This window comes from Microcaecilia unicolor, chromosome 4 (assembly GCF_901765095.1).
Source record: "Microcaecilia unicolor chromosome 4, aMicUni1.1, whole genome shotgun sequence".
NCBI lineage: Eukaryota > Metazoa > Chordata > Amphibia > Gymnophiona > Siphonopidae > Microcaecilia > Microcaecilia unicolor.
In genome coordinates this window covers 153,166,352-153,181,343 of record NC_044034.1, presented here as the reverse complement: position 1 = coordinate 153,181,343, position 14,992 = coordinate 153,166,352, and positions in this window count along the sequence as shown.

The following is a 14,992-nucleotide window of genomic DNA, read 5'->3' as shown; positions in this document are numbered from 1 at the left end:
GCGCATAAGAACATCAAAATGGACAATAACACAACAGGTCACCCCATGCGGAGTTCCTTTCTCCTTTCCTCACTTTGTATTGATTGTCCATGTTACACATACTCTTATTTTCTCTATATATTGGTGAAATTGTAAGCCGCCTAGATGGCATCCCCAACTGGCGGATTAGTAAATCTTTAATAAAATTAGATAATGGAGAACAGCAAAAATCACCCATGATAATCCATCTTGGTTGTCCCTTCTTTTATTTATTTATATGGATTTTGCTCACACCTTTTCAGTAGTAGCTCTCAGGGTAAGTTACATGCAGGTACATTGAATATTTCCCTGTCCCTGGAGGGTTCACAATCTAAGTTTGAACCTGAGGCAATGGACGGTTAAGTGACTTGCCCAAGATCACAAGGAGCAGCAGTGGGAATGGAACCGGCACCTCTGGATGGTCAAGACTAGTGCTTTAACCATTAGGCCACTCTTTGGTACAATGAGGAATTCTGGAGCCTTTTTACTAAAGCTTAGCTCATGCTATATGCTAAGAAGCCCATTTTATACTTATGGGCTTCTTAGCATTTAGCGCGTGCTAAATAGGTTAGTGCACCTTATTACAAGGAGCCATTAGTCTTGTTTCCAAAATACCAAATCGTCAGTTCTCAGCTCAGTTTCCAAATCCAAACTGCTGATGCTTTTTTCATTGCTGGCCATTCCTCTCCTTGTGCACCCAGGCATCCTTATGTTTTTTGCCGTCCTTTTTTTTTACCTGTTTAGTCACCTTAAGATCATTAGATGTGATCACCCCCAAATCCTGCTCTTCTTTTGTACACAGAAGTACTTCATCCCCTATACTGTAGTGCTCTCTTATGTGTTTGCAGCCTAAATGTAGGACCCTGCATTAATTAAATCTTAGCTGCCAAACTCTAAATAGCCCTCAAGCTTTGGAGGATCCTTCTTCATACAAGTTTTTAGGCAGTGCAAACACAGAAAAGTATCTACCACAGATAACTTACATAAAGCATGTCTGAAACTGAGTTGGTAATAGTGAACGTGGCAGAATGTTCAAGGTGTTTAACGTCTGGAGTGAATTGGTAGCGTTGCTTTTGTGTCTAAATACTTCATACAGAGCCCTGAGTTTGAAACCAACTTCTGACAGGTAACAAGAAAGTGGACTCAGTAAAAGGTTTGCCCTCAGTTTGATTTTTTGGTGCCTGGTCTGAATTCAAGCAACAGCAGCAATATGTAATGTTTTGGATGCATAAGAAATGAATACAGTGGCAGAAGCAGGCCTGCTTTGCTGGTTTTTTTTCTTTTGTAGATGTAGTTGTGCTCAGTTTTGCAAATGGCTCTTATCTCGGAGTTCAGAAATCTTATTCAAAATGTGCTGTTAACTTCAGTAATTACCTGCTCCATGTTCCAAAGATGTGTGGCTTCATGTGGTTAACTTGCATAAAGGGGAAGGGATTTGATATACCACCTTTGTGTGGTTACAATGAATACATATTATATCCAGGTACTTCTTTTGTATCTGGGGCAATGGAGGGTAAGTGACTGGCCCAGTGTCTGGTCTCTCATATGTCTGTATTGACTATATTCCAGAGCTACCATGGCCTATGCACACTTCCATTACCACATACTCACTTTTATTCAAACTGATGTTTATTGAACAAGACAACTTCAAAGGTATACATGCGACATAGATATATATCGTCCCCGACACCCCCCCCCCCCAATCCCCCCTTGTTGCCGTGTAGAGGAGCATTCAGTCCAAAAATCAAGTTAGTAACCGTCTCAACACTTGGTTGTAAAGTAGACCAAAAGTGCCCCCAACACCTTTTAAATTTCTTTCCCAGGGATGAAGGTGGTACTTTCACATTGATGTTCCAGAACCATCAAGGTTATCATTTGGGATCTCCAATCCGAAAATGTCGGCATTGCAGGTGCTCTCCAATATTGTAGAATACATTTCTTCGCTATCGTCACCAGCCGTCGAACAAAGTCTAGCAGGCCTGGAAATATTGGTGGAGGCAAATGATAAACCTTAGACATGATCAAAGGGTCATTGGGCAAAACACACAACCACAGATGCCCCGTCTCCTGCAGTACCTGTTGCCAAAACTGAAGTACCTTCGGGCATGCTCAAAGCGTATATCCCAACGTTGCGCACGAGTCTGGGCATTTCGCTGTTGCTGCAAATTGCGCTCTGCCCCCGTGTGGAGAAATGTAAAGGTGTAGGAGGAAATTATATTGCATCTCCCATAACTTGACCGCACAGGTGTTTCTGTAAATTTGCTGCAAACAAGTTTGAATATGTTGGGCCGACAACTGTGCTGGCAGATCGGCTGACCAGCTGCTCGCCAAACATGCAAAGTCTATGTAGTAGAGTCTTGTAACTACTTATGGTGAAAGGCCAGCGGTACATGATTCTGCGCACCCAACGTGAGCGCTTCATTCATTGTGTCTTGTACATCCTCGCCATAGGTCTTCCCATGGCAGGCTCCTAACATAATGTCGCAATTGATAATATGCAAAAAAGTCTGTGGGAGGTAAGCTGTACCGAACCCTGAGATCTTCAAAAGCCTGCACGTGGCCTTCTTCCGTCAGCACTTGCAACAGGTAATGTATTCCCAATGTGGCCCAGCGAGAAAACACTGGAGACTTCGTGCCTGCAGGAAAATCTGGGTTATGTTGTAATGCCAAGAAAGGGGAGGACGCTGCTGAAAATTGATGTCTCCTGCACAGCCATCTCCAGGCTGCTCTTGTCGCTCAAATAAACCAGTTAGCGCTGAGATTTGGTGGGGGGGGGGGGGGGGGGCGCTTTGGTATGGTGTGTAATTGCCAACTAAAGTGATAATTACAAAAAAGAAGGGGTTCCAGGCTACATACAGAGAAATCTGATACATTCCTATACCAATCCTAAATAAAAATAATCTCTTATGTTTTACTGTTCTGGTATATGTTTGGAGAAAAAAAGCCTCAAATACGGACAGATACTTCTTTGTTGGACTTCAACCCAAGGGAGTTCTATCTAAATCATCACAGGCTTAAAAAACCTCCCAGATTTCAATTGCATGACACCTAACACTCAAGCCAGTAAATGTGTAGGGATCACTTATCTTGCAGCTGTTCAGTCGATATATCTATCATCCACGGCCCGACTCCGGCCGAGTTTCGACTCCTGCTTCGGGGTACCGTGGTGTCTTGTGATCGATATCTATGAAAAACAGCATACCTGTTACCATCCAGTAATATTGTAGCGACCCAATATTCAATGGTAGGGCTCTCCTCACATTTAGGCACGCCCAAGTCCCGCCTTCGCTACGCCTCCGACATACCCCCGTGAGCTTTGGTCATCCCCACGGCAGAAAACAGTTGGGGATGCCCAAAATCGGCTTTTTATTATGCCGATTTGGGCAACCCTGTGAGAAGGACGCCCATCTTCCAATTTGTGTCAAAAAATGGGCGTCCTCTTTCGAAAACGAGCCTGATAAAGTCAAAAGGATACAGATTGCATGACTCACAATGAGAGGTAATATGGGTCATTTCATAATATGTTGCGTAATGGGAGTGGTAGGAATCCCCCCTTCAATCTGTCCAAAATTCCGCCGCACGTCTTATCTACCGCGTGAACTGATACTCTCATATCACCCCTCTCCTCAAGTCGCTTCACTGGCTCCCGATCCGCTACCGTATACAGTTCAAGCTTCTCCTATTGACCTTCAAGTGCACTCAATCTGCAGCCCCCCATTACCTCTCTACCCTCCTCTCCCCATATGTTCCCACCCGTAACCTCCGCTCTCAGGACAAATCACTCCTTTCTGTACCCTTCTCCACCACCGCTAACTCCAGACTCCGCCCCTTCTGCCTTGCATCACCTTATGCCTGGAACAGACTTCCTGAGCCCATATGCCATGCGCCCTCCCTGCCCATTTTCAAGTCCTTACTCAAGGCCCATCTCTTCTCCCTTGCTTTTGGTGCCTAACCACCTTCCCATTCCTGATACCTACACTGACTACATAGTTTTTACCTTTAGATTGTAAGCTCTCTTGAGCAGGGACTGTCCTTCCCCATGTTTAAACTTGTACAGCGCTGTGTAACCCTGGCAGCGCTATGGAAATGCTAAGTAGTAGTAGTAGTAGTAATGCCCGTAAGTTAAACTGATCTAAAAATTGCCTATGGAAAGTACCCCCAACTTTGAGCAGCTGGGGGAAGCAGAAACACAGTGGGCAAAACTGAAAGCTATTTTAAGGACAGCAAACCTTTTTCTTAGGAAAATAATAAAAGTAAGAGGACAAACAAGGGAAAGACCAAAGGCGTTAGGGGGTCCTTTTACTAAGGTGCGCTGAAAAATGGCCTGTGGTAGTGTAGGCACATGTTTTGGGTGCGCACAGAATTATTTTTCAGCGCACCTACAAAAAATGCCTTTTGTTTTTGCTGAAAACAAACGTGCAGCAAAATCAAAACTGCTGTGTGTCCATTTTGAGTCTGAGACCTTACCACCAGCCATTGACCTAGTGCTAAAGAATCCGTGCGGTAATGACCTACGTTGGTCAAATGCCACTTGGCGTGTGTCCATTACACACGCCTGAAAATAAAAAATATTTTTCAGATGCACGTATCAGACGTGTGCCAAAAATGAAATTATCGCAAGAGTCATGCGGTAGTAACTCCATTTTGGTGTGTGTTGGGTGCGTATAGACGCTTACACGGCTTAGTAGAAGGTTCTAGGGCTTTTCAGCTTGAAGAACAAACAGCTGAGAGGAGATATGTTAGATTAGTGGGGTGGAGTAAGTAGGAAATTTTTTTTTACCTGTTCAAGTAGTATTAAGCAGGAGTGTAGCCATGGGAGCCTGGGCATCCCTCTCCCCCTAATTTTTGTTCATGGCCCCTGGCTGGCAGGGGTCCCCATGTCTCACCAGTGGAAGTGCTCTTCTTGCGAGCACTGCTGCTACCACACTGGGCTTCCCCCTGCCATGCATGCTCAGTTTTGTGAAACAGCATGCGTGGGAGGAGGGACGCCCGGCACGGAGGTGGCAGAAGTCACAGGTGGGAGAGGCACTTCTGGTGGGTTTAGGGACCCTCAACAGCTGAAATATGTGGAAACAAAGAATGGTGGCAGGGTGAGGCAAAATTTTGTCCCCCCCCCCCCCACCTTGTGCTCTGGCACCCCTGAAATTTGAGGTCTGGATACACAGTTAAACTGTGGAATTTGATATGAAAGGATGTGGTTGAGGTAGTCTGTGTAGCTATGTTTAGCAAGTTCCTAGAGGAAAAGTCTATAAACCATTCCCAGCCATTCAGACTTGGGGAAAGCCACTGTTTAGCTCTGAGTGCAAGCTAGAAGTATTGAATCTATTCTTTGGGTTCCAGCTGGGTATTTCTAACTTGGATTCGCCACTGCTGGACCTTTGGTCTGACCCGGTATGGCATTTGTGACATACCTTCAGCCTTGTGACAGATCCACCATCACTGGGCAATTTATCCTGAGCAGATGCTAAATGACTTGGCTCCATGAATATACATGTATTTAATATCTCTACATGGAAAGACTTGTTCTCCCAAAGTCAGAGTTGCTGAAGCCAGATCTGAACAACGCTCGGAGGGTATTTTTATAACAGGCACGAATGGTACAGATGCTGCAGATATTAAGGGAAGCTCTCGAAGTAGGTGCCTGCATGTGTGTGTGTGTCCCTTGTGCCTATCAATTTACAGAATTCTTGCACTTTCACAGGTCAGGGCACACTCATGCACGTAAGTGCCAGCAGGTGCCTAGGTACTATTCTGTAAGGGTGGCTAAGTGACATAGCGTGTAAAGGCAAGGGGTGGAGTCCCACTTACTAAATATGTCCTATGTGTCCCTGACATATTTACATGACTGCAGCTGTACCAGGTCTATGGCTGGTGTGAATGTAGGTACATAAATGTAAAGTGTGCCGATAATGGGTTACAATGGTATTGTACAATGGAATCGGTGCCCAGATGCCATTATAGACTAGGCTTTCACTGTGTGGCTGTGAAAAGCCAAAACACAATAACTGTTGAAAATGTAAATATGAGCGATCTTGACCAAAACTAATGTTATCTTTTACTAGTATGTAGGTGTGATGTTTATTCTGTACTGGAATCAATTTCTTACTTTAGGTGAATTTGTAGAAATATGAGAAGTTTGATTCTTGCTGTGTTATGGTGAATTAACTTTGTTTTGACAAACTTTGAGTTACTGTGTTGTATGTATATAGTTAGATAGATATAGAGAGAGTGGGGGACAGGGGCGTAGCTATGGGTGGGCCTGGGTGGGCCCAGGCCCACCCACCCAAGCGCACAGACACTGCCCGCCCACTTTTCCTCCAAGCCCTCGTCAGCACCAGCTCCCATTGCCGGCCACTGCTGCTTTTCCTATTGAGCAGCAGGGCCGGCGCTACAAAAAGAAGAAGCGCTCAGCTGACTGAGCTGAGCGCTAATGACAAAAAAAGTTTAAAAAAAAAAAAAAGCGCGGCACCTCCGCAGGCAGCCTTGAGGTATTGGCTGCTGGCTCTGCAGGCTCCTCCCGTCTCTTACGTCACTGCCCCCTCCCCACAATCATCGCCACTGCCCCCCCCAATCACTGCTGAAATGCCTTGTTGGCTGGCAGGGGATCCCGATCCCCCGCCAGCAGAAGACGTCTTCCTCCAGCGCTGCTCTTCTGCTGATTGCCTGCCCCTGTGGCTGCTTTTTCTCTCACGGCATGCTTGGTTTCAAATCTGAGCATGCGTGCCTGAGAGGAAAAGCTGTCACTCAGCTGGGCAGAAGAGCTGTGCTGGAATTGCTCCTCCAGGTCCTCCCCAGCTGCTAAGGGGGGCCCGGCTGCAGCTCCAGAGTTTTCTCTCTCCTGCTCCTATTGGGATGTGATCACTCGGGTCCCGGCAGGAAAGAGAGAGACTCCAGCACCAGGCCCCCCTCGGAGGCCCCGGGGAATTCCCCCCTGCCCCCCCTCTTGGCAGCCCTGATCTTCCCCTACATTTTTCCCTTTTCCCCTGCCTCATTCCAGCCCCATGTTGCTGCAGGACTAGTCCTACCAATGAGCACCTGTATTTTTTCACATGTGACCCTGCTTTTCAGTCCCTACTGGCTTCTGCAAATGATACTGTGCCTATAGCCTCCCATCCCTCATAAGCCAACCCTGATATGAAGACCAATACCTGGGTGGTTCAGGTCTGCTGACTAGAAGGGAAATTTAAAGCTGAACGCTACCTGCAGAGGTCACTTTTGCAGCACTTACCTACTTTCCTCTTCCTGAAGCCCAGTGCAGGCTGCATGGCACAGCCACACACCCAAGTGGACAAAAGACCCAGACACAGGGGTCCATCCTGACTATTTCACTGCTTTTTATTCACAAATGCCCAGGAAGGTCTCCAGAGTCAGAACTTCTATCGGTTAAAACCATCTTCGGTCTGGCCAGAATCCAAACAATTTTATGTGTCAGTGGAAATGAATGTTGTTATCTCACATTAGTGTGAACAGACTTTCTCTCTCTCTCTTTCTCATGCAAAAGACCAAGCAGAGACCACCTTCAGACTTTAGCTAAATAAGAACATAAGAGTAGATATACTGGGTCAAACCAATGATCCATCTAGCCCAATAAGTAACCTGAATCCAGGTCACAAGTACCTGGCAGAAACCCAATTAGTAGCACCATTCCATGCTACCAATCCCAGGGCAAGCAGTGGCTTCCCCCATGTCCATCTCAATAACAGACTATGGACGTTTCTTCCAGAAACTTGTCCAAACCTTTTTTTAAACCCAGATTAGCTAAGTGCGTTTCCACATCCTCTGGCAACCAGTTCCAGAGCTTAACTATTCTTTGAGTGAAAAAATATTTCCTCCTATTTGTTTTAAAAGTATTTTCATGTAATTTCATTGAGTGTCTCCTAGTCCTTGTACTTTCTGAATGAGTGAATGAATAGAGGATTCATGTTTTGTTATTTTAAATTGTATTTATTTATTTGTTACATTTGTATCCCACATTTTCCCACCTATTTGCAGGCTCAATGTGGCTTACATAGTACCAGAGAGAGGATGTTTTATTTTATATCTGCATTTTCAATCCACAGAAAAGATTCTTGGATGGCTCCCAGGTCCACTCGTGAGACCTGACTTGTGCTTGAGGGTGAGAGATTCCTATGTTTAGTTGAAATAATTAATACAAATATGCCACACCCTTCACTTCCTGGAATGGAATTTTCATTTCGTTTTAAAACAAGGTCCCTCACATTCAGAGACAGTGTGGCTTCGTGCTTCAGACAAAACTATTTTTGGTTCCTATGTTAGGTCTTCTGTTCCCTGAATAGACTAGGCATGCTCTGGAGGTTAGCAATGGCATCCACAGTCTCTGGGAGTCTCAGTCTGTGCTGAACACTGACACCTCCTGGTGGGATGTGATGTGCATTCTCAGAGCCATGATTTATGGCTTCTGGCTAGGGACCAACACTCCCTTCCTAAGTGCAGGATTTTAAAAACGGGGAAATCCCCCAGGTAATTACAAACAAAGGTTTCAAAGTCTTATTATATTTGAAGGTTTTATGTTCATATTGATTGCACTGTTTTCTTGACTACCTTTGTACATAAAATAGCCTTAGCAAGAAAGAGGAGAACAAACAGCAAAGTGATGTACAGAAATAAATAAATAAAACATCAAAATAAGCAATTGACCTGGAAGTCCAGAGCTGATAAAGACAAGCCCAGTGAAAATAAATAATTCAGAGTAGATTTGGTTGATAATAGAAATAAGAAAAAAAAACTTACATAGTTCTGAATGGACCCGTGTTTTCAGGTCTTAAGCATTAGTTCTTGCATTTGCCAGTCAGACAGGGGTTTTCCCATTTTGTATTATGATGTATGACTCGGAAAGTTAATGATGAGAACATCCCAAGCTCTCAGCCAAGATGTGCTATTCTGGGCAGTGAATTTTCCAGAGCCAGGCATGCATTTCCTAGAGTGTCAAACCCATTCTGCTGTTTTCCCCCATAAGCTGCAAGCCTGCATTTATTTATTGATTTCACAAATACTCTGGTAAATGAAGACAAGCAGAAGTAGCTTAATCATTAAGCATGGGCGTAGTTTGGGGGGGGGGACCGAAAACACAAGCTGCTCTTACCTGGGTTGGATGTGAACTGCACAAGTATGCAGGCAGTATCGGGAGGAAAAGCAGTGGCTGAAATATGCAATTTGTTGTAGCGGGAGGGGAGAGGAAATGACTCATTCGGAAGGCAAATGGCAAACTAGAGTTTAAGTTTGGCGCTGGCTGTACATTCAGCTACTGTGTGTGTCATGCATGTTTGTTCTGCTCCCTGCTTCTTGCTCAAAGGCAAGCCCTGCATCTGCTGCTGCTTCCCCAAGACTTTGTTTCCCCCCTGTGGAAAGAAGAAGCTGAAAGAGGAGGAAGGAAGGAAGGGGAAGAAAGGACTAGTGCAAAAAGATGAACAGAAATTGATCATCTGCCTGTGATTGAGACATTTTGTGCAGGAGCCCCTCAGTCAATTTTAACACTTGACTAGTTAGCTAATTCTCCCAAACTATATTGCTCAAAGCTTATTTCCGATCTGAGGAAGAAGGGCAACCTTCCAAAGCTAATCAAGAAATGTATTAAGTTATGTCCAATAAAAAAGGTATCATCTTATTTTCTTTTCCATGTTTTATTTTGTTTGATTTCTATTGATAACCTTGCTCAAAGCTCAAAGGCAAGCCCTGCATCTGCTGCTGCAGCTTCCCCAAGACTTTGTTTTCCCCCTGTGGAAAGAAGAAGCTGAAAGAGGAGGAAGGAAGGGGGAAGAAAGGATTAGTGCAAAAAGATGAACAGAAATTGATCATCTGCTTGTGAATGAGACATTTATGCAGAAGCCCCTCAGTCAATTTTAACACTTGACTAGTTAGCTAATTCTCCCAAACTATATTAATGCATGATACACTGCATATAGATAATAGGTTAGTCATTCCTCCGCTCGCTAAGGCTCGATGGGAATCTGCACTGGGATCAACTTTTTTCTTTCTGTCTCCCTCTCTCTGGAATGGGCTTCCAAAAGAGATTAGATTAGAGAAGTCCTATATTAACTTTCGAAAACTTTTTTCTTTATAAACTGTATTGAACAGAACTTATGATAGTAGAGAAGGTGTAGAAGGTTAGGTTTCACTGTATTTTAATTTGTAGATCGTACTAGTTGTGTCATTTTTGATTTGCTGTGCTTTTCTATCACTGACTGGAGTTCTTATTTGTTTGTATGTACGAGTTGCATTTTTTTAAAAATGTAAACCGTTCTGTTTTGCAGTTGCAATAAGAAATGGTATATAAAATGAATAAATGAATGAAAGTGAAATTGAAATAAAAATGTACGACTCGCTGAAAAGTCATCAAAATGAAAGGCTACCATGATAGTTATCCTGTATATATTTCAAAGAAAACCTTTTCAAACCTTTTATTTTCTTTGTCTTCATCTTTGTTGCTTTAATATATTTTCTTTATTGATGCTTTTTCATTATGTTTTCATTTTCTGTTGTGCTACATTTCTTTTCCCCCTTTGATTCATGTTTTCTTCTCTTAGGCTTTCTTAGATATTTATTTCCTACTCCTAGTCCTAGGTCCCACTTCTTTTCTGTCACAATTTGGGGGGAGGGGTACAAATCATATATTGGTGGACATGGAGGCTGAGAAGAGAAAATATTTAAAAAAAGAAAGATCAGTGCCCAGCGAATATAGAGAAGGAAGGGAAGGAGGACAAGAGGAGAGGTAGAATGAGGGGTGAAAATCATACATGGGTGGATATATAGGCAGGCAGTGGCTTAGCCAGACCTGAGATTTTGGGTGGGCACGCACTGTGTATATGAGTAGTGTCTCTTGGGATCCTACAAAATAATGCCTTAGAATTCACTTGATGATGGATTTCTAAGTAGTCTGCCCAACAGCTGCCCTGCATCAATATAACAACATACATACTTAATGGAAAAATTGACATTTTTAAATATAATTACATTATCCCTTTATCTTAAAATTGATCATACGTATGTCTACTACAAAGGCAAACTTCTCAACACACATGGCAGGATCCTACAATATAATTACATAGGAAAAATATATTCAAATTCTGGTGGCACCTCAATAATAGCAATACAAAATTCCTTCACTGCCAAGTGCTTTGTGAAGTAACACTAAAGCCTGCAAAGAAGCTTCTTAACACTGATTCTGAACACAAATACTAACAACAGTACTTTTATAAAGACAGCGGTGAATATACATAGCAGGAATTTGCATTCCATTGGAAAATTCAGACAAGTCAGACTCATAACACCACACAAACCACATGCCAGCAGATTCTCTCGCCTTGGTCACATGCAGAACACATACCAACCCTCATGAATTACAGAATAGAGGACCAAAAATTACAAACTGTCCTGTAGCCCAGTATCAGCCCTTCCCTTCTTTTTTAACCCTCAACCATCCCCATAGCCAAGCATTAGCCCTATCCATCCCTTCCCCATCATCTATCCCGCAGCTAGGCATCAGCTCTACCCTAGCTCCCCCCACCCCTCCCTGTAGCCTAGCATCAGCCCTGTACTACCATCTACCTGTCCCCCTCCCCCATAGTCTGGCATCTCCCCTACTCTTCCCAATCTCCCCCTCCCTCCACCCTTAAGCACATCAGCAATCAGCATTAAATGTAAAACATTTTAATTTTTCATGCTTGGGCACTGCAGAGACGACCCCCACTCAAAAGCCAACATAAAACACCTTTTTAAAATTATTATTTTAACCTGGTCACTGAGCCTATCCCTGCCCAGAAACCCACCAACATACCTCTGTACCCCCCCCCCCCCCCACCCGGCACTGCAGCAAAGAGCCCACCCTCACCCAAAAGTCCACAATGACACATATTTGTTTTACCTGCTGAGAGGCTTTGGGCTGAAGGTGGTGGTGATCAGTGGTGAGGCAGGGCCCAATCCCAGATTAGTTGAGTCCATCATGAGTCCGGCCCTGAATAAAAGCCTCCCCAGTCCCAATCGCATCCTTCCCTGGACCCACTGCCTCTCCCATCCTTGCCCTGTTGCTTTCTCCCCTTTCATACACCCACCATAGCTGCAGATGCCTCCAGTCCAGCAACAGCAAGACCCGACCCGGTGCCTGTTTCTTTTTCCCTCTCTCCCCTTTCATCCACCTGCCGGGCAGCACAATCCCTCCCATTGCACCTCTCCGGGTCCGCACTAATAAACAACTAAGACAGAGGCATGGGACCGCGGCTCTCTGCCTGCCGCTACTGTTTCCTGTGCCGGTCCTGTGCTGTTCTGTGCTGTTCTGAGGTAAACTTCCGGGCTGGCACAGGAAACAGTAGCAGCAGGCAGAAAGCTGCGGTCCTGCACCTCTGCTTTGGTTGTTTATTAGTGCAGACCCGGCGAGGTACAATGGGATGGATCGTGCTGCACGGCAGGTGGATGAAAGGGGAGAGAGGGAGAAAGAAACAGGCACCGGGTCAGGTCTTGCTGTTGCTGGACTGGAGGCATCTGCAGCCAGACCAGCACTGATTAGAAGGTCGCAAAAGACTCGGTGGGCCTTGGCCCACCCAGGCCCACCCCTAACTACACCCCTGAGGCAGAGAACAGAAAAGTGAGAAAATAAACATAAAAAAAGAAAGATCAATGCCAGATGCATGTAGAGAAAAGGAGGGAAGAACAACAAGAGGAGAGAGAAATGGAAAGGCAGACCTGGAGAAGACCGACACAAAAAGTAGAACAGACTGGGACCAACCCAATTAAAAAAGTGCCCAGACAACAAAGGTAGAAAATATTTTCATTCAATACTTTTTAAGGATTGGAATATGTCCACTAGTCCATTATGAGAAATGTACATCCTATCTATTTTTTTGTATTTAGCAGAGTACAGAAAAAAATGCATTTCCGTTTCTCTTTTACCAGAATTGCACTGCTTGTAGAGTCTGGCTTTCACGGGTTGAGGGAAAGGGGGTCTTCATTTCAGATGTTGACTGCTTGTTTTTTTGGGTCCCCTATATTGTATCAAGCGAGGGAGTCTGAAATACACAGAGCTTAACCCATCTGAAGATATTATTTTAGAAGGTATGAAACTACAGTACTTGCTGTCAGCCGTTTTGCCTCCCCAATATGTTTTTCTGTCTCTGGAGCCTGAGTATTTCTAAGGTCTACATTTGCATGGTATAGGGAAGGCAGGAAGTGCTGGGCAGTGGCATAGCTAGGTGGGGCCACGGGGGCATGGGCCTCCACAGATTTAGTCCAGGCCCCTGGTTTTGCTGGCGGGGGTCCCCAACCCCCGCTAGCCGAAGCCTTCTTCAGTGCCGGTCTCTGGCGCGCCGCGTTCGCTGATCTGTGCTGCTTTCTTGAGTCCTGACATCCTGCACGTTCTTGTAAGTGAAACTGAGCAGTTTCACTTAAAAGAACGTGCAGGATGTCAGACTCAAGAAAGCAGCACAGATCAGTGAACGCAGCGCTTAAGAAAGCTTCGGCTGGCGGGGGTTGGGGACCTCCACCAGCAAAGGTACCTTGCAGCGGAGAGGGGTCGGAAGTGGCGGGGGAGGGTCGGCGGCTGGGGGAGGTGGTCTAAAATGTGCTCCCCCACACTTTGGGCTCTGGACCTCCCTCCCGCCGTGGTCTGGCTACGCCCCTGGTGTTGGGTAAAGAGGGAGGAAGGGAGAAAGAGCTGGGATTTGGAGAAGAGAAAACGGGGAAGGTACTGGTGTCAGGCCTAGGGAAAGGGGACAAGGAAAGTGTGCTCTCCCTTTGCTAATTCATGTGAATGCAAGAGGGGGCATACTGAGAGAAATTTCCCATTGTTGGCTAATTTCAGTTTAAAAAATAATATTTATTTATTTATTTATTGTGAACATTTATATCCCACCAAGGCAGGCTCTATGCGGCTTACAATGTTGGAGGAAGAGAACAATACAATCAGTCATATGCAAGATGGAGTAGAGAGTAGAGGAGGGGAAGAGAGGGGGTCAACAGGGGAGAGGAATGAGGGAACGCAGGAGATCAAGCAGGAGTGGAGTAAGAACGAGTACACAGGTAAGTCTTTAGAGATTTCTTGAAAAGGCTGTGTTCTGCTGTCTCTTTTAACGTTGATGGAAGAGTGTTCCAGAAACGGGGGCATGTGTAGCTGAATGACGAGGCAAAGAGCAGCTTATATCTCAAGTTCCTGCAGTTAGGAAAGTGGAGAGTCAGATACGTGCGGGAGGACTTCACGGAATTCCTGGGCGGGAGGTCGATAAGACTAAACGTGTAGGTTGGGGCCTCCCCGTAGACAATCTTGTGAACGAGAACACAGACTTTGAATTCAATTCTTTCTTTGATCGGGAGCCAGTGGAGCTTTTCCCGGAGGGGCTGCGCTGCCTCAAACCGCGATTTGCCAAATAGAAGGCGCGCCGCTGTGTTCTGCGCAGTTTGAAGTTTCTTAAGGAAGTGCTCCTTGCAACCAGTATAAATCCCATTGCAATAGTCAAAGTGGCTTAAGACGAGTGAGTGGATTAGCATCCTGAGTAGGTCAAAAGGTAGATACTGCTTAATCGACTTCCTTCATAAATCTGAACATATGAATATACCGGCTTCCTATTCAGTCTGTTTTAATCGTTTTAAAAAAATAATCATAATGAATATGTTAACAATGTATGTAGGTAAATGATATGCTAATGAGCCGTACTCCATCCTTTGCCTCCCTCCCCCCCCCCCCCCCCCCCCCCCCCCCCCCCCCCAAATTAAACAGTCAAGCTACATCCATGCCAAAACCAAAACCAAAAGCTCATTTGGTTGTGTGAATGTGAACCAGTAAGGTTGCTGGAGATTGTCAGAGCTTGCAGTCTGAACCTCTCTGCTAAACCCACAACATCCAAACCAGAATATAATAATTTAAATAATGAATGACAGTATTTTACCTCCAAGCTGCTAATGAAAGGTGAAACTAAAAGCCATGGTAGTTTTACAGTGGTGGACTTTGCTCCACACTTAGAGTGACAGC